Source organism: Chelonia mydas, chromosome 2 (assembly GCF_015237465.2).
Source record: "Chelonia mydas isolate rCheMyd1 chromosome 2, rCheMyd1.pri.v2, whole genome shotgun sequence".
Classification (NCBI taxonomy): Eukaryota; Metazoa; Chordata; order Testudines; family Cheloniidae; genus Chelonia; species Chelonia mydas.
The window spans coordinates 144,249,768-144,273,947 of NC_057850.1; positions in this window are offsets into that span (position 1 = coordinate 144,249,768).

Sequence of the window (24,180 nt, forward strand, 5' to 3'; positions counted from 1 at the left end):
TATGCTTTGCTAGCCTGCTTCTTCCAGATATTCTTGAACAGCTTCAAAGCTTGGAATATCTGAGGTATAGAGATTTTTTTATAATAAGCAGGACAAGTAGCACATATTTCATTAGGGTGTATAACTATCCTTTGCTGATTGTTTTTAATTGGTGAAATAATATGTTGCTCTTAAATCTTTTTAAGCTTTTGAGCTATGAGCTTATCACATTTTTTTCCTTTTTCAAAAAACATCTGCTTTGTGTACCAAAAAGCTTTTTTAGAGGCATCTGTCATCAACATATTCAATTTCCCCCTAATATTAGTTAATTGTCAATGTACTTTATTTGAACCTGGGTTTTTATGATTGTCTTGTAACCTTTTTATATCTTATTCATTTTATCTTTTCTTGAGCTCTTTTTTTCCAGCTGAGAAGCTCTGATTATCAACTGGCTCCTAAATATTAAATATTTGAAAATATTGAACAATGTCCTCTTTACATTAGTGGACCTGATCTTTCACTTGGAGAAGTAAGCAGTTCCTTTTCCAAAAAAGTGATTTTGGGAATGGACTAGGCCCAGAGGCTCCCTGCTGGAGGCCTCAGGGTCCTGCTACAACCTGTCCAACAGAGGAGCAGAAGAGATGTCCTCCAAGTGAGCTTGAGTGGCTGCAGATGAAACAGCCAATAAGAAGGGCTACAGGAGCAACCAATCGGGGCCAGGAGGGCCATATAAAGAGAAGCAACAGAGCTAGAGTGAGTCAGTTGCTGCCTGGAGCTGGAAGAGAGAGGACAGTGTTCCTGGCTGGCTGGAAGAGCAGCAGAACCACAGACAGTTCAGTGTGGGCAGGGACCTGGGAAACTAGGAAGGAGCTCCTGGCTGGCTGCAAGGACTGAACTCAGGGTGGACTCCAGGGAGGAAGTCTGGGGGTATGATCCCATACCAGGAATGGGAGAAGGTAAAGACTGTATTCCCCAGAAGTTGTATCTTCTGTTGCATCTATAGACAGAGTGTGTGACTCAGCCAGAGGGCTGAGTCACTGAAGACCCGCTGAAGAAACTATTGATCAGGGGAGAGCTTGCAAAAGGCAGGTGCCACCCCATTACAGCACCACAAACAGAGACTGCAGGAACATGCACATGACTGTGGGGTGCTTGCGAGAGGTGGGCGCCAACCCCATTACAGGGATTTATTCCAACTATCAAATATTACTTCCAATGAATGATTTCACCATATAATGGCACTAATTTCTTCAGAACTTGTCCACCTCATAAAGGACTTAGAATTTAATATGAAATATGTTCTAATGTATAACTGATGACCGTGTGAATAAAATGTATAATCCTGTTCCCTTAGAAGCAATTTTCTCCAGCAATCTGAGAGATGAATTGTTAACATGGAGAGGTCAACCAGCTTCCCTATCCACCTTGGGCTTTTTAATCCAATATGTCCCAGTAAGGAATCTGTGTGCAATCAAAGTCTCCTGCAAGTATAATTTTGCCTTCCTCAAAGTGTTGCAATATTAAAAGAAGTAATTAAAGAGCTGTTTTTTTGTTTGTTAAGAAGGTCTGGAGCAGATGCTGAGGCCACTGTTACTAATAATTAAGGCTAAGATTTTGTCAGAGATATTTTTAGTAAAAGTCAAAGACAGGCAATAATGAAAATGGCACATGAAATTGCAAGCCCATTAGCAAGAATTTTTAATGAATCTGTAAACTCAGGGGTTGTACTGTATGACTGGAGAATTGCTAACTTTTTTCCTTTCTTAAAAATAGGAACTATAAGTGATCCGGGTAACTACAGGCCTGTTAGTTTGACATCTGTAGTATGCAAGGTCTTGGAAAAAATTTTGAAGGAGAAAGTAGTTAAATGGTAAATGGGACAAAATACAACATGATTTTACAAAAGGTAGATCATGCCAAACCAACTTGATCTCCTTATTTGAGAAAGTAACAGATTTTTTAGACATAGGAAACGCAGTGGATCTAATTTACTTCAATTTCAGTAAGGCGTTTGATATGGTGCCACATGGGGAATTATTAGTTAAATTGGAAAAGATGGGGGATCAATATGAAAATTGAAAGGTGGATAAGGAATTGGTTAAAGGGGAGACTACAGCAGGTCATACCGAAAGGTGAACTGTCAGGCTGGAGGGAGGTTACCAGTGGAGTTCCTCAGGGACTGATTTTGGGACCAATCTTATTTAATCTTTTTATTACTGACCTCGGCACAAAAAGTGGGACTGTGCTAACAAAGTTTGCGGATGATACAAATCTGGGAGGTATTGCCAATTTAGAGAAGGACCGGGATATCATACAGGAGAATCTGGATGACCTTGTAAACTGGAATAATAGTAATAGGATGAAATTTAATAGTGAGAAGTGTAAAGTCATGGATTTAGGGATTAATAACAAGAATTTTAATTATAAGCTGGGGATGCAACAATTAGAAGTAATGGAGGAGGAGAAGGACCTTGGAGTATTGGTTGACCACAGGATGACTATGAGCCGTCAATGTGATATGGCCATGAAAAAAGCCAATGCAGTCTTGGGATGCATCTGGCAAGGCATTTCCAGTAGAGATAAGGAGGTGTTAGTACTGTTATACAAGGCACTGGTGAGACCTCATCTGGAATACTGTGTACAGTTCTGGTCTCCCATGTTCAAGAAGGATGAATTCAAACTGGGACAGGTACAGAGAAGGGCTACTAGGATGATCCGAGGAATGGAAAACCTGTCTTATGAAAGGAGACTCAAGGAGCTTGGCTTGTTTAGCCTAACCAAAAGAAGGCTGAGGGGAGATATGATTGCTCTCTATAAATATATCAGAGGGATAAATACTGGAGAGGGAGAGGAATTATTTAAGCTCGGTACCAATGTGGACACAAGAACAAATGGATATAAACTGGCCATCAGGAAGTTTAGACTTGAAATTAGATGAAGGTTTCTAACCATCAGAGGAGTGAAGTTCTGGAACAGCCTTCCAAGGGAAGCAGTGGGGGCAAAAGACCTATCTGGCTTCAAGATTAATCTCGATAAGTTTATGGAGGAGATGGTATGATGGGATAACATGATTTTGGCAATTAATTGATCTTCAAATATTCATGGTAAATAGGCCCGATGGCCTGTGATGGGATGTTAGATGGGGTGGGATCTGAGTTACACAGAGAATTCTTTCTTCGGTATCTGGCTGGTGAATCTTGCCCACGTGCTCAGGGTTCAGCTGATCACCATATTTGGGGTCGGGAAGGAATTTTCCTCCAGGGCAGATTGGAAGAGGCCCTGGAGGGTTTTTGCTTTCCTCTGTAGCATGGGGCACGGATCACTTGCTGGAGGATTCTCTGCTCCTTGAAGTCTTTAAACCACGATTTAAGGACTTCAATAGCTCAGACATAGGAGTGGGTGGGTGAGATTCTGTGGCCTGCGTTGTGCAGGAGGTCAGACTAGATTACAATAATGGTACCTTCTGACCTTAGTGTCTATGAAAAATTCACAGAAGCCCATTACCTGTCCCTGATTTTTACTAAGAATATCCATGACAAAATGAGGCGCCTGGGCAGCTGTGGGTGGGCTGGGAGCTCCACGGGTCCCCACCACCTGTGCAGGCTCAGAGCTTGAGGGTCCCCCTCTGCTGGTGGCTCTGAGCTCTGGGAGTCCCCCCTGTCACCTGCCTACTGGAAATACCTTGCTTGATGTATCCTAGGACTGCATTAGCCTTTGTTCTCAGTTATATCACATTGATGTATCATAGTCATCTGGTGATCAACCAATACACCCAGGTCTTCTCATCCTCTGTTTCTTCCAACTGATAAGTTCCTTGCTTACAGCAAAAATTCTTGTTGCTAGTCCCTAAATGCATGACTTTGCATTGTTAAGTTTCATCCCATTTCTATTATTCTAGTTCAGAAAATCACCCAGATTGTCTTGTGTGATATTCTGGTACTCCTCTGTTTTGGCAATTCCTCACAACTTTTTGTCATCCTCAAATTTTCTTTGCACACTCTCACTTTTTGTTCCAAGGTCAGTAATAAAAATAAAAATGTTAAATAAGATTGGTCCAAAATTGATCCCTGAGAATTCCACTAGTAAGTCCCCTGCCAGCCTGAGAGTTCACATTTCAGTATAGAATCATAGAAACGTAGCCCTGGAATGGACCTTGAGAGATCATTAGTCCAGTTTCCTTCACTCATGGCAGGACTAAGTATTATCTAAACCATCCCTGAAAGGTGTTTGTCTAACTTGATCTTAAAGATCCCCAATGATGGAGATTGCACAATTTATTGATCAATTTATTCCAGTGCATAGCCACCCTGACAGTTAGGAGGTTTTTCCGAATGTCCACCCTAAACTGCCCTTGATGCAATTTAAGCACATTGCTTCTTGTCCTATCCTCAGAGGTTAAATAGAGCAATTTTTCTCCCTCCTCCTTATAACAATTTTATGTACTTGAAAACTGTTATGTTCCCTCTAAGTCTTCTCTTCTCCAGACTTAACAAACTCAATCTTTGCTCATAGGTCACGTTTTCTAGATCTTTAATCATTTTTGTTGCTCTTCTCTGGACTTTCTCCAATTTGTCCACATCTTTCCTGAAATGTGGCACCCAGAACTTGACACAATACTCCAGTTGAGGCCTAATCAGAGCAGAGCGGAAGAATTACTTCTTGTGTCTTGCTTACAACACTCCTGCTAATACATCCCAGAATGATGTTCGCTTTTTTTTTTTTTTTTTTTTTTTGCAACAGTGTTACACTGTTGACTCCTATTTAGCTTGTGATCCACGATGACTCCCAGATCCCTTTCTGCAGTACTCCTTCTAGGCAGTCATTTCCCATTTTGTATGTGAGCAACTGATTGTTTCTTCCTAAGTGGAGTACTTTGTATTTGTCCTTACTGAATTTCATCCTACTGACTTCAGACCATTTCTCCAGTTTGTCCAGCTCATTTTGAATTTTAATCCTATCCACCAAAGCACTTGCAACACCTCCCAGCTTGGTATCATCTGCAAATTTTGTAAGTGTTCCCTCTCTCGTTATCTAAATAATTGATGAAGATATTGAACAGAACTGGACCGAGAACTGATCCCTGTGGGACCACACTCGATATGCCCTTCCAGCTTGACTGTGAACCATTGGTAACTATGCTCTGGGAATGGTTTTCCAAACAATTATGCACCCATCTTATAGTAGCTCCATCTAGGTTGTATTTTTCCAAGTTTGATTAATAGAAGGTCATGCAAGACAATATCAAAGGCTTACTAAAGTCAAGATATACCACATCTACCGCTTCCCCCCTTCCATGGGGCTTGTTACCCTGTGAAAGAAAGCTATTAGGTTGATCTGACATGATTTGTTCTTGTCAAATGCATGCTGACTATTACTTATCACATTCTTATTTTCTTGATGTTTGCAAATGGATTTGTTTAATTATTTGCTACGTTATCTTTCCAGGTACTGAAGTTAAACTGACTTATCTGTAATTTCATGGGTTGTCCTTATTCCCCTTTTTATAGATTGGCACTATATTTGCCCCCTTTCCAGTCCTCTGGAATCTCCCCCATATTTAATGACTTTTTGAAGATAATTGCTAATGGCTCAGATATCTCCTCAGTCAGCTCCTTGATTATTCTAGGATGTATTTCATCAGGCCCTGGTGACTTGCTCTGTTATACTCTCGCCTTTAACCAGTTCCTTAGCCACCTTTCAATTCTCATATTAATCCCCATCTTTTCCATGTGTAGGTACCTAGACACAGTTATCAACACACCTCTCACCCTGCTCTTTGATAAACGGAATAAGTTGACCTCCTTAAGTCTCACATTGTAAAGCTTTTTTTCCAACCCCTTGGTCATTTTTGTGGCCCTCCTTTTGCACTTTCTCTAGAATTTCCACACCCTTACACTGGACTCATTATTCTAGTAATGGTCTTACCAAGGCAAATCTCCTCCCCACTTCTACTTGATATTCCCCCTTCTATACATTAAGGATCATATTAGCCCTTTTTGCCACAGCACTTTTTCATCAATGGCTATATACTGTACATCTTACTATAGGCAGAAAGACTGAGTTCCTTTATTTTACTATCCAATGCCTTAAGGACACATAAAAAGCCACTAAAACATTAACAGCCCTAACACAGGATTAGAGACTGTGGAAAGTTGTAGGTTGCAGCTTTGTGAAAGTATTTTCAAATACTGACAAACCAGGGACTCTTACAGTAGTGTATGTTGACCAGAGAAACTCAGTCTCTTTAGCACTCTAATTCCCTAATGTATCCTTCCTCTAAAGGGAGCACTTATATGTTGAAATTCCTCTCTGAGTGTTAACAGTTACATTTCTCAACCTGAACAGGACTGGAACAAATTGCAATCTTTGCATCTGTACAGCAGTATCTACTTTTGTATTTGCAGTGGAAGTTTCAGGGTTAATTCTCAATGGACACTGAAAGACAGCAAATAGTCTGGGTGCTAGTTTGTAAAATGAATTTTCAGTGTGTAGCCCACAGACTGTAATTGATTGCGATAAATAAATAAAACCACTCCTGACTTTTATTGTTGTAGAGAGTAATTATAATTCACAGGGCCAGACCCTTTGTGCCACAGAATACTTCATTTGTGGTTTGCATGAGCAGATACATTAACTTCTGTGAGCGCTTTTCATTAGAACACTATTACTCATTGAGGACTGATCAATATATCATCTATACAACATCTTGAATGTGGATGTCTGGACCCATTGTGGACTTGCTGATAATGACTTCTTTATTCAAGCCAGCTTGTAGGAACAAGGAGATAAAGAAAAGGGAAGAGAATTATAGCATATGCTCATGAAAGTATTGTAAAGGTTATAAACAGAAAGCAAGAATAAAGCTACAGGTTAGCGAAAATGATCTTAGCAAAAAAGAATGCAAAGGAACTAACAGTTAAAGAAAAAAGGGTTAGTTTCACAGCGTTTTCCCCTAAACATTATTCAAAGCAAGCTAAGTTTTAATAAACCTTTTGAAACAGTCCTTCCCTTTGGGATTATATTGCCCTTTAGGTTTCATATCCTAATGTTTTGCTCATCTTGTGATGCATTTAAGTACTCCCAATGCAAAGAAGGCACCATTCTTCTTCCCCTTCACAATCTTTTGTGTTTTTATTTCTCATCCCCCAGCACTCCAAATAAAAGCTAAGGGGCTCAAAGATTTTATTCTTCCACAAACTTTTAGATTCCATATTACACTCATCCCCTGATTTTCATCTGTTTCTAGCCTTACCCTATTTGTCTCTAAGTTAGTGTAATTTAAACAAATTAATGCACAGTGTGGCATTCCAATTTCACTGCCCTATCTACATTTGGGATACTTTTTAGGAAATACACTACTCTATTTGTTCCTATGTCCACAAAACACTATAGTCATTTCATATAGGGGTTCTCCCTGATAATCTACAATCGTTTCTGTTTTGCTGGTGATAGAAAAGGTGGAGATGCAGTCCCAGTGAGGGAACAGTGGAAAGACTTTAGGTTATTTGATAAGAAGAAAAGAGAGTATTCAAAAAAGGCAACAAGTGACAGAAAAGCCATATCAACATGGAGGTTTTTTTTGACTGGGAAGGAAATAGTCATTTTGTTCTGAAGAAAAATAAAATTGTATTCCTGAGCAATCAGGCCCTGATGCAGCAAATCACTTAAACATGTTTCTAACTTTGAGCATGTGATTAGAGCCTACTCATGTGCTTAAATTTAAGTACAAGTTTAAATGTTTTGAGGGATTGAGGCCTCAGCCTCTAAAGGAAAATCCAAAATCATGGAATTTGTCTAAGTCCAGTTGCCTGTGACTGAGCAACTGAGTGAGAATGTTGTTTACAGTTTAATGCTGAACTCCCAAACAAAGGGACAAAGCCTAGCAGTTAATGGGACTTGCCAGGGATTGGTAGGCACTCACCATCTCAGGATTTGGCCCAAAATAAAGAACCAATTAGAGAATTAAAGATCTTTACTGATATTTATAGCAGGAACTCAGAATAATTGTCTATAAATGTGTCTTGGCTTCAGACCAGCAAGCTAAAATGTTCTGAACAAGAGAATTCATAGAAATTTGTGAGTGGATATCATCCTCTCTCATAGTACAGGATGTACAACTTTGTAATGCCAGTAACAGAATAAAATAGGTCATACACCCCACACAGGGTGACACATCACGTAATAACAGAACTAGCAAGTAAATGTGGGGAAGAGGGTGGCAGTGAAAAATTTAAATGAAAATGAAAACAAAGTCGTTTTCATTAAAATATTCCAAAGATCATTTTAACTGTTGAAAACTGAAGACTTTTGAAAGAAAACAAAAGTTTTGGCTGAAAAATGAAAATTTTTGTCAGGAAAAACAAAGTATTTCATTTTGGGTTGTGTTGGCCCAAATTTAAATATTTTGATTAATCAAGCCAAATCAAAATGTTTAGGTTTAATCTGTGTCCACCTATGATACCGTGATGTCTCATGGGAGCTGTGGTTCAGGTGCCTCATATCTACCCCTATTGCTGAACTGTTGTTATGCTTCAGCAGAGTCACATGGCTGTGATGCATCATGGGAGATGTAATCCAACCAGTGCACTCGGTCCACAGAGGAAAATAGGACATAAAGGATCCAAACTACAACTCCCATGAGGCATTGTGGCAGTTTAGGAGGCAGGGTTTAATGTTAACCTGAGCCAAAACAAAACATTTCAGTTTGGAAATATTTGTCAGGAATCAGGCCATCCAGTAGAGCCAGTCTCCAGCCAACCTAATGTGTGCAGCTGGCCTGTAGTAGGCTGCTGGAAGAGTCAGCAGAGAGAAGCAGCTAACAGGGAATTTTGGAGGGAGTAGCTCCAGATGTTGTGCTTGGAGGTGGCAGGACTGTCTGAGGGTTGTTGGAGCCAGCATGGGGGAATTCTTTATTGGACCTCATCTTAACAGATAGAGAGGAACTGGACACGGAACTAAAAAGTAATGGTAGCTTAGATACAAGTCATCATGATGATTACATTTATAATATGTAAGCAAAATAAAATCCAGATCAGTTTTATATATGTATACACACACACTTGGTGCTTTAATAGGGTCATTTTCACAAAGTTGAAAACAATTATAAAGCCAGACCAGCTGGGAGTAAGAATTTAGTCAGGAAAAAAAGAGTGATAATTGGCAATCACCTTTGTAGATTCCCAAAGAAGCCCAATCCCACAATTGAGGAAGAAGGAGGTATTGGTTTAGAGGGGAAATGCAGGGAGCTGTAAAAGAGAGAAAGTTGATAGTAATGAATATAAATAATCAGTTAGGAATTGTAGAAAATTGATAAGGGAAGCCATGGGACACAAGGAGAACTCTATGGTCAGAAGAGTTAAGGACAATAAGATAATTTTTTTAAAAAATATTAAGAGCAAAAAGAATGCTGACTGATATTAATCCATTACTGGATGCAAATGGTAAAATTAATAATAATAATTCAAAAAAGACAGAAGTGTTCAACAACTATTTCTGTTATGTATTTAAGGGAAGAAACATAGTTTCATCAGATAGTGATGATAATACTCTTTCCATTCCACTAGTTGGAGGATGTTAAAGAGAAGCTGCTAATGTTACACATTTTAAAATCACAGATCCCAATAACTTGTATCCAAGAGCTTTAAAAAAGTTGCCTGAGGAGCTGGTTAATCCTAATTTTCAACAAGTCTTGGAGCACTGGGGATGGGAGAAATCTAATGATATGGCAATTTTTAAAAGGGTAAACAGGATGACCTGGGTAATTATAGGCCGGTCAGCCTGACACCAATCCTGGACAAGATAATGGAGCAGCTGATATAGGATTTTATTTATAAAGAAGAAGAGGAAGGTAGACCACCTAAGAAAGAGAGGGAAGAGCATCTTCGCAGGCAGGCTTGCTAACCTATTGAGGAGGGCTTTAAACTAGTTTCACCATGAGATGGAGACCTAAGCCTTGAGGTAAGCAGGGAAGTGGGATACCGAGAGGAAACACAAGGAGGAGGGTGCAACACGGGGGGTGGGGGGGCGCCTCCTGATTCATACTGAGAAAGCAGGGCAATCGGCTAGTTATCTTAGGTGCATGTACATGAATGCCAGAAGCCTGGGAAACTAGCAGGAAGAATTGGAAGTCCTGGCACAATCAAAGAACTATGATGTGATTGGAATAACAGAGACTTGGTGGGGTAACTCACATGACTGGAGCACTGTCATGGATGGGTATAAACTGTTCAGGAAGGACAAGCAGGGAAGAAAAAGGTGAAGGAGTTGCATAGTATGTAAGAGAGCAGTATGACTGCTCAGAGCTCCAGTATGAAACTGCAGAAAAACCTGGATGATGGGATGGATTGCACCCTCAGCAAGTTCATGGATGACAATAAGCTGGGGGAAGAGGTAGATATGCTGGAAGGTAGGGATAGGGTCCAGAATGACCTACACAAATTGGAGGATTGGGCCAAAAGAAATCTGATGAGGTTCAACAAGGACAAGTGCAGAGTTCTACACTTACAACAGAAGAATTCCATGCACTGCTACATGCTGGGGACCGACTGGCTAAGCACCAGTTCTGCAGAAAAGGATCTGGAGATTAAAGTGGATGAGAAGCTGGATATGTGTCAGCAGTGTGCCCTTGTTGCCAAGCAGGCTAATGGCATATTGGGCTGCATTAGTAGGAGCATTGGCAGCAGATCGACACTGGTGAAGCCACATCTGGAGTACTGCGTCCAATTTTGGGCTCCCCACTATAGAAAGGATGTGGACAAACGGGAGAGTTCAGTGGAGGGCAACGAAATGATTAGGGGGCTGGGGCACATGACTTACAAGGAGAAGCTGAGAGAACTGGGGTTATTTAGTCTGCAGAAGAGAAGAGTGTGTGTGTGGGGGGGAGGATTTGATAGCAGCCTTCAACTACCGGAAGTGGGGGTTCTAAAGAGGATGGAGCTAGGCTTTTTCAGTGGTGGCAGATAATAGAACAAGGAGAAATGGTCTCAAGTTGCAGTGGGGGAGGTCTAGGTTGGATATTAGGAAATACTATTTCACTAAGAGGGTGGTGAAGCACTGGGTTACCTAGGGAGGTGGTGGAATCTCCATCCTTAGAGGTTTTTAAGGCCCGGCTTGACAAAGCCCTGTCTGGGATGATTTAGTTGGTGTTGGTCCTGCTTTGAGCAGGGGATTGGACTAAATGATCTCCTGAGGTCTCTTCCAGCCCTAATCTTCTATGAGTCTATAATTAATGCAAAACAAAAACTTGGTACTGCATGACATTTTGATTAAAAACTAGAGTGACATAAAATTAACATGGCACACATTAAATGGATTAAAAAGTGGCTAATTGATAGGTCTCTAAATGTAACTGTAAATGGGGAATTGTCATTGAGTGGGTGTGTTTCCAGTGAGTCCTGCAGGAATCAGTTTTTGGCCCTATTCTATTTAACATTTTTATCAACGACCTGGAAGAAAACATAAATTCATCACTGATAACGTTTGTAGGTGATACAAAAATTGGCGGTGTTGTGAATAATGAAGATGATAGGTCACTGATTCAGAGCAATCTGGCTTGCTTCGTAAATTGGGTGCAAGCAAACAACGAGTTTTACTATGGCTAACTGTAAATGTATATCTCTGGCACCAAAAAATGTAGGCCATACTTACAGAATGGGGGACTCTGTCCTGTGAAGCAGTGATTCTGAAAAAGGATTTGGGGGTCATGGTGTATAATCAGCTGAACACAAGCTCCTAGTGTAACACTGGAGAAAAGAGCTGATGTGATCCTGGGATACATAAAGACAGAAATCTCTGTATTTGGCCATGGTGTGACCTCTGTAGGAATACTGTGTCCAGTTTTGTTACCCACAATTCAAGATGGATGTCTAAAAATTGGAGAGGGTTCAGAGAAGAGCCACAGGGATTGTTAAAGGATTAGAAAACATGCCTTATTGTGATAGACTCCAGGAGCTCAATATATTTAACATAACAATGAGAAGGTTAAGGGATGACTTGATTACAGTCTATAAATGCCTACACAGAGAATAACTATCTGATAATGTCAAGTATAAGGGGGTAGCTGTGTTAGTCTGTACCCACAAAAACAAGGAGTCTGGTGGCACCTTAAAGACTGACAGCTTGCCCAAATAAATCTGTTAGTCTTTAAGGTGCCACCAGACTCCTTGTTGTTTATTTGATAATGGGCTCTTCATTCTTGCAGAGAAATGTATAGCATGATCCAATGACTGAAAGCTGAAGCTAGACAAATTGTGACTGGAAATAAGGCATACATTTTTAATGGTGAGATTAATTTACCTTTGGAACAATTTACCTAACGTAGTGGTGGATTCTCCATCATTGACAATTTTAAAATCCAGATTGGACGTTTCTCTAAAAGCTATGCTCTAGGAATTATTTTTGGGAAATTCTATGGCCTGTGCTGTATTGGTGGTCAGATGAGATTATCAAAATGGTCCTTTCTGGACTTAGAATCTATGAATCTATTACTAGTTTTTAAGCGCAGCATCAGTAGCAGTCCAGCGACTGCTCAAAATATTTATCTATGGCTGCAATAGATGCTGCGGCTCCTTGTTCCTAGTCCTGCTCCCACTTTGTTTCAGCCTTGCTCCTTCCTTTTTCCACCCTTGTTCCAGTCTGGCTCCTTCCTTGGCTCCAGCCTTGCCCCTACTTTGCTTTAATTCAGGTAATCTGGTTCTGACCCTCAGCTCCAATTTCTGACTACAGCTTTGACCCTTGCCTCTGGTATATGGCCTCTGACCCTGGGCTCTGACTCGTAGCTCTTGACTCTGGTTCTGATTCTTGGCTCTGGCATCTAACCTCTGACCCAGTTCTCATCCTGAGCTCCAATTTCCAACTACTGACCCTGGCTCTGATCACTAGGCCTAACTCTAGCTTTGACCATTAGACACAATGTTCAATGTTGGAATGCACATTTTTGATTGAATATGTCAAAATGAAGTGTTTGGATGTTTCCATATTGAAAGATTTTGGCTTTCAGCTGAAAGTTGAAATTTTCTATGGAAAGCAGACACTTTCAGTAAAAAAAATTTGTTTAGTCAAAAAAAAAAATCAAATTGAAAAGCAGTATAAATGTAAAATTTTCAACCAGTACTAGCCAATTGATTAGTCCTATAAATTGATACATTCATAGAGATTGATCTCCAAAATTAGAATTTGGATCCGATTCTGCAACAGAGTCTTCAGCCATACAAAGCACTCATTAACTTTCAATAGGATTTGGGAATCAGATTCCTTTAGACTCATTTGAAATTCCCAGCTTCATCCCTAGACAGTGAAGTAAATTCTCCAGAGAAGTTGAGCAAGGAGGAGACATAGTCATCTCAGCAGTTTGTGCAATTTCACCCATTCCTTGCTCAGTAAGGTTCCCACACCTCAAGTTCCTTTCTCCTCACCTCTATGTAGAAAAAAAAATAACCTTCAGCATTGACTTTCATAGAACCATAGGACTGGAAGGGACCTCAAGAGGTCATCCAGTCCAGTCCCCTGCACTCATGGCAGTACTAAGTATTAGCTAGGCCACCCTGCCTGGTGTTTGTCTAAGCTGCTCTTAAAAATATCCCATTATGGAGATTCCACAACCTTCCTAGGCAATTTATTCCAGTGCTTAACCACCCTGACAATTAGGAAGTTTTTCCTAATGTCCAACCTAAACCTCTCTTGCTGCAATTTAAGTCCATTGCTTCTTGTCCTATCCTCAGCAGTTAAGGAGAACAATTTTTCTCCCTCCTCCTTGTAACAACCTTTTACATACCTGAAAACCGTTATGTCCCCTCTCTGTCTTCTTCCAGACTAAACAAACTCAATTTTCCCAATCTTCCCTCATAGGTCATGTTTTCTAGACCTTTAATCATTTTTGTTGCTCTTCTCTGTGCTTTCTCCAATTTGTCCATATCTTTCCTGAAATGTGGCACCCAGAACTGGACACAATACTCCAGTTGAGGCCTAATCAGTGTGGAGCAGAGCGGAAGAATTACTTCTTGTGTCTTGCTTACAACACTTGGGCTAATACATCCCAGAATGATGTTCACTTTTTTTTGCAACAGTGTTACACTGTTGACTCCTATTTAGCTTGTGGTCCACTGTGACCCCCAGATCCCTTTCCGTAGTACTGCTTCCTAAGCAGTCATTTCCCATTTTGTATATGTGCCACTGATTGTTCCTTCTTAACTAGAATACTTTGCATTTGTCCTTATTGAATCTCAGCCTATTGACTTCAGACCATTTCTCCAGTTTGTCCAGATCATTTTGAATTTTAATGCTCTCCTCCAGAGCAGTTACAACCCTTCCCAGAGTGGTATCATCCGCAAACTTTATAAGCATACTCTGTCATTATTTAAATAATTGATGAAGATACTGAACAGAACAGGACCCAGAATTGATCCCTAAGGGACCCCACTTATTATGCGCTTCCAGCATGACTGTAAACCGCTGACAATTACTCTCTGGGAATGGTTTTCCAACAAGTTATACACCCACCTTATAGTACCTCTGTCAAGGCTGATTCCCCACTCTGGCATTTTGAGTGCAGAAGAGGGGGCCCCCAAAAATTGTAAAAATTAATACTGGCCACTCCAGGCTGGTATTAAACTACCAAGGTCACAGTTTCTCTCTGTGCAAAAAAACTGCCTTGGGACCCAGGAAAGCGCACTTGGGAATTCCTCCCTATGGGGTACCCTCCAGCCCTTTCTCTCTCTCTCTCTCTCTCTCTCACACACACACACACACACGTGGAAGAGCTGAGAAAGAAAACAAAAGACCCCTACCATGACAGCACCCTTTTTTACCCCTTTTATCCTTGCCCAGAGACTTTCAGCAAGTCTGTCTCCTATTTCCATCTCAACCTCAGACCAAGTGTATACATTTAATATATAAGGACATACCTCCTCCCTTTTTCCCCTGCCTGTCCTTCCTGAGCAAGCTGTACCCTCCTATACCAAAATCTCTGTCATGCCAGCTATGTCATAGTTGTGTTTATTTACTAGCATTTAGAGTTCTTCCTGGTTATTCCCCATACTTATCGCATTAGTATACAGACATCTTAGATACTGATTTGATTCCTCCCCCCCCCACCCCAGTTCTCTCGTCTCTCCCTTGTCCCTGCTATAACAGCCCATGCTCCCCCCAAATTCCTACCCTTCTCCCAGGTCTCCATGTTTTTGACTTACCTGTGGGCTTTGGTCATTTACCCCCTTTGAACCTAGTTTAAAGCCCTCCTCACTAGGTCTATATCCAAATATGCTCTTCCCCTTCCTCAGTAGATGGGCCCCATCTCTCATCCTGTGGTCAAAGGAGCCCTCCTCCTTCCTCTTTTCCTATGATGCAGTCTTTGACTGGCTCCTGACCTGTGCACTACAGGTCTTTCTGCTGGCAGTCTTCAGTGCTGAATTTTTACCCTTTATCAATCTCATGTCTTCCCCCCACCCCCATATTCCCTCCATGTAAAACACTCCCGGACTCCCATGATTCCTACAAATTCTTCTGATGGCTTCCCCTCTCTTGAAGACACTTTCTCTTTTCCCTGCCCCAAATTCTAGACTTCTGCCACAATACCTTCTTGCTCCATAGTCTCTTTTCCTTTTCCCCAAACTCACCTTGGTTTCTCCCTCTTATTCTAAACTCTCCCTTCTGTCCATCCTGTCCAAAAATCCCCCAGACACTTTTGTCCAGATGTCTCTAACCTCAGTCCTTCCTCTCTCCAATATCCCTCCACCTTCTCTTCTTCCCAAAATTCCAGTCTATCTGCTCTCTGTGTTATTCTGTTTAGGTTATTAGACCTATCCTTATCACCATAGTATTTCTATTTCTTACAGGGCTGGCAGGAAAGGGAAACCTTGCATATTCCCCAGGTACGGAGTTAAAGAGTTATAGTTCAAGTGAGCAACAGCAGTAAATGTTTGGGTCCCTGGTGCAATCCAATGGAGAGTCAGGGCTCTTTAAGACTAGTGCCTTGGGTGCCTTCTCCATTCCAATCTCTATTCCAAGATAATGGGGCTTGCAGGTTTCCAGGCCAGGCTCAGTTAGTGTTTTTCATTGGGTCCCTTCTGAACTGATTCCTTGCCCAACCACTGCTGCTCCCCCATAAGTCACATAGCTGTAACATCTGGCAGTCACTGCCTGTTCTTCACTGCATATAGTTCCTGCAGATTGTGATCTGAGTTCAATTTCTTTCCAGCTTCTTGCTTGCCATATGGCTGCTCCTTCTGCTCCTCTGCAGCTTCTCACTAGCCATGCAGCTGCTGTTTCCAGCCACTTCCTGGTCCACAATGTTTTCTGTCATATAGCCAGGAGGAAGGAGCTATGCAGTAGTCCGGTACTTCTCAAATCCATCACAGTACTTCTGTTCTGTATTTGGAAAGGAGCAGGATGATGTACTTATGTCACATGAGGATGATGAAACATGTTTCAGTCCACAAATAACTAAGGAAGATGTTAAATGGCATCAACTAGGGATAAACACTTTAAAATCAGCAGGCTGGGAGAACTTAATATAATTGGCGGAGGCAATCTCTGGCCTACTGATGTTTATTTTAAATAGAATTTGGAATACCAGGGAAATTCCAGGAGACTAAAAGTGTGCTAATTCATAGATTATAAAGATGGAAGGGACCGCTGGGATCATTTAGTCTGATTCACTGCATAACACAGCCCATAGAATTAATTCCTCTTTGAACTACAGCCTACCTTTTAGGAAAACATCCAATCTTGTTTTAAACATGTTCACTACTCCACCACAGTCCTTACTAAATTCTTCCAATACTTAATTACCCTGCTTGTTAAAATTTTGATCTTTATTGCCAGTCTGAATTTTTCTAGTTGCAACGTCTAACTAGTGGATTGTTGTATACTTTATCTGCTATACTGAAGTGCCTATTATCAAATATTTGTTCCCCGTGTAGATCCTATAGACAGTGATCAGGTCACCCCTTAATAACCTTCTCTTTGTTAGATTCAAACAGATCAATTTATTTAGTATATCACAATAAAGCATATTTTTCAATCATTTAATCATTCTTGTGGCTCTTCTTTGAAATGCCTCCACATTATCAACATCCTTCTTGAATTGTGGACACCAGAATTGGATGCAGTATTCCAGCAACTGTAGCACCAGGGACAGATAAAGAGATAAAATAACCTCTTTACTCCTATTCAAGATTCCTCTGTTTATGCAGCCCAGAATAACATTAGCACTTTTGACCACAGCATACACTGGGAGTTTGTAATCAGCTGACTATCCACCATAACCCCCAAATCTTTTTCGGTGTCACTGCTTCCCAGGATAGACTCCCCCAACAAGTAAATATGACCTACAATTTTTGTTCCTAGATGTATATTTATATTTAGCTGTTTTAAAACACATATTTTTTGCTTGTTCCCAGCTTACCAAGCAATCAGATCACTCTGTATCAATGACCTGGCCTCTTCATTATTAAACACTCCCCCAATTTTGGGGGCATCTGAAAACTTTATAATTGATGAGTTTGTTTTCTTCCAGGTCACTGATAAAAATGTTAAAGCGGGCTGAGTGGGGCCGGCAGCTGGGATTCCACCTGTTAGCACAGTGCCACTAAAAGTCAGCTCGCGTGCTGCAGGGGTCGGCAACCTGCAGCATGAGAGCTGACTTAGTGGCACTCCGCTACCAGGCGGAATGCTGGCCGCCGGCCCTGCTCAGCCCACTGCCAGACCAGGGTTCCATCCATCCAGGCCGACAGCGGGCTGAGTGGGGCTGGTGGCCGGGACCCCGGCTGGTAGCAGAATGCCACTAAAAGTCAGCTCGCGTGATACAGGTTGCCAACCCCTGCCCTAGTCTCTGGTAGCCCTTTCAGGCATGACAGCACCACAGAAAATGCACGGCTCAGTCTCTCCCCTCTAAAAGGGTCATTTTCTTCAGGTCTTTGGACCTGGTAGGGTCCTTAGCTCCTGTTTAGGATAGGGTTAGTGGCAAATTGCCAGCACTACTATGATGGGTCTCGCGCTTTCTCTTCTTGGGGGGGTGGGGGGTGTTCAGGGCACCTTTTCTTGCCCCTGACCTGTGGTATTACCTGCCCCACTAGTGTCCTAGAGGAGGGGAGTGGAGAGGGAGGGACCCGGGCCCAGGGGCCCTAGGGATAGCGGTAAACCACTTGAACTAGTGGTTCCTTCCCCCGGGCTTCCTGCCCTCCCTCTGCACAAACCAGGTGTCCCTTTACCTAGGGTCTTGGTTTTCTTAGTCCACCACAGCACTTCTCCAAACTCTCCTCTGCTTTCCTCCAAACTGCTCTCTGCTCCAACACCAATCCACTCTGCTTTAACTCCTCCAAACTGCTCTCTGCTCCAAAACCAATCCACTCTACTTCAACTCCTCCTCCTGTCTAATTGAAGCAGGGGGGTTTTATCATGTGACTGGCTTCAGGTGCTCTAATTGGCTTCAGGTGCTTTAATTAATCTATAGCAAACTTTCTTCCCTCTCCAGGGAAGAAGGCTCCCTTCTTACACGCTCCTGCTGCCCTCTGGCCTGGGCTTTCCTTGCTTTTTGCCCCTACTTCAGTTCCGCGCCCGCGACCAGGCCAGACGCTTTTTCTTCGTTTTTTTTTTTTTTTTTGCTGTTCTTCTTTGCTGCCGTTCGAGTGCTGGTTGGCTGCCAGCTTGCCTGCCAGCCCCCCCACGCCTGCTCTCGGACGCTGTTATTGCTTCAGCTGCAACCCCCGAAGGAGGGGGGAGGACTGCCGACCCGCTCCCCGGAGGAGGGGAGTGGATGCCCCCAGACCCAACCGTTTTGCTGTTTGTTTGTGGACCCGCAATTAATCGTCTTCTTATCTTTGCTTGGCATTTTTGGAATGCTCCACAAAGACCGGGAGAGAAGACAGCTGACAGAGACATCGCCCGGGGAAGCTACAAATCATCGTGGAGGGGGCCGTAAGACTGAGTAACTTTTGAACTGTACTCTCGTGTGGGGGGAGTTTGACTGCGTCTTAACTGCGTTTGTAGGGGCACAAGGGGTGTGGCACGGAGCTGCCCCCCGATCCATCGGTGCCCCCCCCGACACTACTGCAACCGTCACGGCCCCCCCGCTGTCCGTCCCTGCTGGAAACCTGACATCTGCCTCTAGCCTCAACTGCTTGCTTTGAATTCCATCATCTGGACCAGACACAACAGCCGACCAAACGAGACTCTTTGGATAAATGCGCATGGGTCAGTGTTCCCCCCCCCCCCAGACTGCCCACCCCACAGTTTGCCCCACTACCTGACCCCAACTCCTGTTTCCTTCCCCTGTCCAGTCCAACCCATTTGGCCTCCCCCCCGCCTGCAGCCCAACAGAGAGAAGTGGTTAATCTGTTCCCCCTCCCCCGCCCTCCTTCTGGTGTCTCCCCGTCTCTCCCTGCTCACGATGGCGGGGAATGAGACGGGTGAGGCCCCTCTAACAACCTCAGTTGCCCCTCCCCCATCTACCCCCTGCCCAACCCCCAAGCCCCCCTTCCCACCACTGCTGCCAAAACACCTGCCACCGCCCCCGCTGGGGCATCGGCAGCCGGAGGCACTGGGGCAACTATTACCGCTGCTACGCCCACCGCCCCCCCAGATGCTAGGAAAGCCCCCCCCCGGTTAGCCGGAAAGGCCAGGGTGCGAAGAAGGAGAAGGGCCCCGCCACAACCACCAAGCCCTCCATGGCAGAGGCTGCCCCCACCGCTGTGGCCTCATCATCGACCATGGCGTCTCTCCCCGCTGTTCCCTCCACCAGCTCTGCGAGCGTCCCTCCCCCAGCCCCCAGGGGGTATGCCCAGGTCGTGGCAGCCCCCCCGCGCCTGCCGCCTCATCATCTCGCCCACCCACTGCCTCCGCTACCATCAATAGCGGCTGGGGCCCCTTTCCCACCATGACCAGGAAGCACGGCGTCCGTTGCCTCCCGGTGCCCGCCTCGCCCCACGTGGAAACATACGTGCAGGCGTTGGCGAGGGTGGTAGGACCCACAGCTATTGTGGCAGCCTCCAAAATGTATGGGAAGGTAGTCTTTTTCTTAGCATCGGAGGCTGCCGCCCAGGAGGCGGCGGAGAAGGGCCTGGCAGTGGGGGGGGGTGTTTGTCCCTCTGGAGCCACTAGAAGACCTGGGCGTCCGACTAGTCCTGACCTCTGTCCCTCCTTTTCTACCCAATGCCGCCCTGTTACCCGCTCTCTCCACCCTGGGGAAACCCGTTTCCGTCATCAGCCCTCTCCCGTTGGGCTGCAAGGACCCCACCCTCCGTCATGTCCTTTCGTTCCGCTGGCAAGTGCAGCTTTTACCACCGCCAGCGGCACGTGACGGAGAGGCACTCGAGGGGTCCTTCCTAGTCCCCTACCAGGGAGCCTGCTATCGGGTCTACTATTCCACAGGAGAGGCCCGGTGCTACCTCTGCCGATCAGCGGGGTATGTCCGAAGAGACTGCCCCTTGGCCCGGCGGGGAGGGGCACCCGAGACCCCCGAGACCCGGCAGGACATCGGCTCTGTTGTTGCCGACGCCCCTGGCCGTCCGACATCTGAAACCACCTCTCCTCCTGCTCGATCCACCGCTGCTCCTGCCTGAGACCAAGAGACACCTCCCCTACAATGCCCAGACGAGCGTGGGTGCCCCGCCCTTGCTGTTAACAATCCAGCAGAGCCTATGGAGGAGGGTGCAGCAAAGATATTACCGGGCATAGGAGAGGGCCCGCCCCCAAGGAGAACCACCCCCCCCTCATGTTGCCTCACTGTTACCCCCCCGAGCCCCTGAACCATCACCTCTGCCCCCCGACACAACCCCTGCTAACCAGCCCCCAGACGATGCTATGGAGGGCTGGACCCTAGTCCAGGGAAAGCGAGGCAAGCGGAAGGCTCGAGCACCGCTGCACCCATCCAATGTGGAGGCCCCCCAGAAGACCAGGAAGGGAGGCGCTGACACTGAGCCTTCCGCTATGCCCACGAGCGAGATCCATCCACCGGTGTCGGGAGGGGAAGACAAAATAGCACTGGAAGGTAGAATCTCCCCTCCACGGGAGACCCTCCCCTCCGAGACCCCTGAGGAAGCCCCTTCTGCCCGAATATCACCCGAACCCCCCGTGAACCCCGAAGTGACCGTCGTAGCGGGCGCCAGAGGGGAGACCCCGGGGTGGCAGAAGACGACCTCTCCTCCATGTATGAGGAGATCGAGGCCCTAGGTTTGACCCCGATCATCCAGGGAGAGAATGACCTGCCGGTTGGCCTCGATCTGGGCAACCTTACCCCAGTCCCCCTTTCCCCATGCTCCCTCCCCCTAACCACCTTCCCGGGCGAGCACCGTGCAGAAGGTGGTCCACCACCTGAGGTCATGGATGCCAAATCCACCACAGAGCCTAGCATCACTGGGAGCCCCCTCCCCACCCCCTTAACCCTCGAATCTGTTTGGGAGGCACCACCTCTCAGCTGCTTGCCTCCCGAAGCCCAGAGACTCGCCTCTGCCCCCAACCCCACCCCCACCCCTGTCCCTGCCCAATCCACCTCCTCCTGCAATGCTATTGCCACCCTGGGGTTATTTCCTTCCCGTTTTTTGCGGATCCCCCCCAAGGAGCAGCCTTTGCAAATTCCTGCCGTGACCCATTAGGAGCTGCAATTTTCCCTCCGCCATCCTCTTCTACCCCAAGGCTTGAGACAGACCTAATAACTTTAGCCTGTCAGATGTCCCATCGGTGGTCTGCACCCTGCCTGCCTGCCTCAGTGGACCACGAGGCTGCACCAAGAGCCCCACCAGGGAATAACCCGGAAATCGTAACCCCACCCCCCCATGAGCTGCGAAAAGCGTTGCGACAGTTTTTAGAAGACATCCGTGGCTCCCGCAACAGGGTACAGCTAGCTCTCCAGCTATGGGGGGACTTTGATCAAATCCTCCAGGCCACAAGGGCCCTTATAAAGGAGGGTAAAGGGAAAGGAAGGCATGGTGCCGCAGCCTACGGGCGGGCCCGCAGCTTCCGTGATGATTTACTCACTTACGGGATGGGTCACGGATTGTTGCGCGACCCGCTGGGGGCCGCGAACACCCCACCAACAAGGAACCCCCACCCCCCCAGCCCTCCACATGACGCCCCTCATTATTGCAACCTTGAACACCAGAGGCTGTAGGATGGCTCTCCGCAGGTCCCAGGTGCTCTCTTACCTTCGGGAAGCAGGGTACTCTGTGGTTTTCCTGCAGGAGACCCATACGGATCCGACCGCCAAGGACAGCTGGTGGCTGGAGTGGGGGGACGAGGTCTACTTCAGCCACTTCACGATCCGACAAGCTGGAGTGGTGACCCTGTTCTCCCCCAACCTACGGCCCGAGGTGCTAGGGGTCACTGAGGCCGTGCCGGGCCACCTGCTGCATCTCCGAGTCCGTATGGAGGGGTTCGTGGTCAACCTCGTTAACATCTATGCCCTGACAACGAGCCTGAAGCGGCCGCAATTCTATCAGCGGGTGTCCGACTTCCTCGGCACCCTAGATTCTCACGGGTGCTTAGTCTGGGAGGGGACTTTAACACCACCCTCGAGGAACAGGACCGCTCAGGGGCCGAGCTGAGCCCGGCCGCTGCGAACATTCTCTGAGAAATAGTCAAACATCACTCCCTAGTAGACGTCTGGCGTGACCACCACCCAGATGACACTTCCACGTTCACCTTTGTCCGGATGGAGGCCCATCGGTCACACCACTCTCAGTTGGACCGTATTTATTTATCCCGTTTCCATCTTTCACAAGCCCACTCCTCCAACATTCGGCCGGCCCCATTCTCTGACCATCATCTAGCCACCATAACAGCCTCCCTCCGTGCAGAGAGGCTGGGGCCAGCCTACTGGCATTTTAATTACAGCCTGTTGGAGGATGAGGGCTTCGTGACGTCCTTCCGGGAGTTTTGGCTGGCCTGGCGAGAGCAGCGGCGTGCCTTTCCCTCGGCGCGACAATGGTGGGATCTAGGGAAGGTGCGCGCCAAGCTCTTCTGCCGTGACTACACTCGGGGCACCAGCCGACGGAGCAATGCAGCGATAGAGCAGTTGGAACGGGAGGTCATAGAGATGGAAAGGCATCTGGCCGCCAGCCCCGAGGACCCGTTCCTCTGCGGAGCGTGCCGGGAGAAGTGGGAGGAGCTCCGGGCCCTCGAGGACCATCGGGCCCGAGGTGCCTTTGTTCGATACCGCATCCGCCTCCTTCGGGAGATGGATCGCGGCTCCCGTTTCTTCTACGCCCTGGAGAAAACGAGGGGGGCCAAGAAACACGTCACCTGCCTTCTAGCAGAAGACGGCGCCCCCCTCACGGATCCAGTGGAGATGTGTGGGAGGGCCCGTGACTTCTACACAAGCCTTTTCTCCCCGGATCCGACCGATCCTGGCGCTTGCAGGGTGCTCTGGGAGGAGCTCCCCACGGTCAGCGTGGGCGACCAAGACCGACTAGAGCTGCCTCTCACCCTGGCTGAGTTCTCGGAAGCCCTCCGTCGCATGCCCACCAATAAATCTCCGGGCATGGACGGGCTGACCGTGGAGTTCTACCATGTGTTCTGGGCATTCTTGGCCCAGACCTAGCCACTGTCTGGGCCGAGTCTTTGCAGGGCGGGGTCCTCCCTCTTTTGTGCAGGCGAGCCGTGCTCGCCTTGTTGCCGAAGAAGGGGGACCTCTGCGATTTACGAAATTGTCATCCCGTCTCGCTCCTTAGCACGGATTACAAAGTTGTAGCGAAAGCAATCTTGCTGCGGCTACGGTCCGTGATGGTGGACGTGATCCACCCAGACCTATACTGTCTTGGGTCGCAGCATTTTTGACGACCTATTTCTAGTCCGAGACCTTTTGGAACTCGGGCGTAGAGACGGCCTGTCATTTGCCCTCCTGTCTCTTGATCAGGAGAAGGCGTTCGATAGAGTGGACCATGGGTACCTCCTGGGCATTCTGCAGGTGTTTGGATTCGGACCTCAGTTTGTGAGTTTTCTCCAGGTGCTGTACGCTTCCACGGAGTGTCTGGTTAGGCTCAACTGGACCCTGACCGAACCGGTCAGCTTCGGGCGAGGAGTACGGCAGGGATGCCCCCTCTCGGGCCAGCTGTACGCTCTGGTGATCGAGCCTTTCCTCTGTCTCCTCTGCAGGAGGTTGACGGGGTTGGTGCTGCGGGAGCCCGAGCTGCGGCTGGTCCTGTTGGTGTACGCCGATGACGTGCTCCTCATGGTCCAGGACCCGGGCGACTTGGCACGGGTGGAGGCTTG